Genomic DNA, 900 nt, shown 5'->3' on the forward strand with positions numbered 1-900 from the left:
GACCTCGTGTGTCCAGGACACGCTCACTCCCTGCAGGCCGTGGGCCTCACACGGCTCCCTCAGTGCGTCTCCCAGTGTCCCACTCACACCCGGAGCCCAGCTCACCTGGCTGGCCAAGCGTCCCCCGGGCATGGGCCCGCCCCCTGTGCCCCAGGGGCCCAGCAGCAGCAGGTTATCACGCACTGAACATCCCACCTGAGCTGGGCCCACCATCTCCTAAAGTCCTCCCTGGAGCCCTGCAACATGGGCGATGCTGTCCCATTTTACAGATGAGGAAACCGAGGCACCACACGTCACAGCACTTGCCTGGGCCAGGAGCTCTGACGTCAGCGTGTGAGGTCTTGCCTCTCCCAGAGACCTGGGTCCAGCTGGAAAGGGGGAGAGGCAGTGGGGTTTGGGGGAGGGTGCCGGCTGGAAGCCAAGGGGGGACTGCAGGCTGGGCTCTGACGTCAGTGTGGCCTGGGGCAGCCCCCCATTTTGCACCCCACCCCAGTGCAGGATGCAGGCCTTCATGTGGTCCCTCCTAGAGGGCGGGCCCTGGACGCTCATCGCTGTGCCCCAGGCACCAGCCCCTCGAGGTCGTCCCCAACAGCTGCTGCTGGACACTGTCCCGTGTGTGCGAGGCCCTAGAGACCCAGAGGAGGCCACACAGCCTCGGCCCAGCCACGTCCGCAAGCGAGCAGGTCCCCCCGGGACAGAAAGGCCACCTGATCACGGAGACGGGCGGGAGAGGGAGGGTCGGTTGGGCACAGCCCCCAGAAGGGGAGCCGCTGGGAGGACAGGGAGGGGAACAGTGTTGGAGGCCAGGGGGCAGCCTGTGCAAAGGCCCTGAGCAGGCGCCGCGGCCTGTGTCCTGGAGGCCGGAGGGTCTGGGAGGACAGCTAGTCATGTGGGGAGGGC

The sequence above is a fragment of the Myotis brandtii genome, unplaced genomic scaffold (genome assembly GCF_000412655.1).
Source record: "Myotis brandtii unplaced genomic scaffold, ASM41265v1 scaffold986, whole genome shotgun sequence".
Lineage (NCBI taxonomy): Eukaryota > Metazoa > Chordata > Mammalia > Chiroptera > Vespertilionidae > Myotis > Myotis brandtii.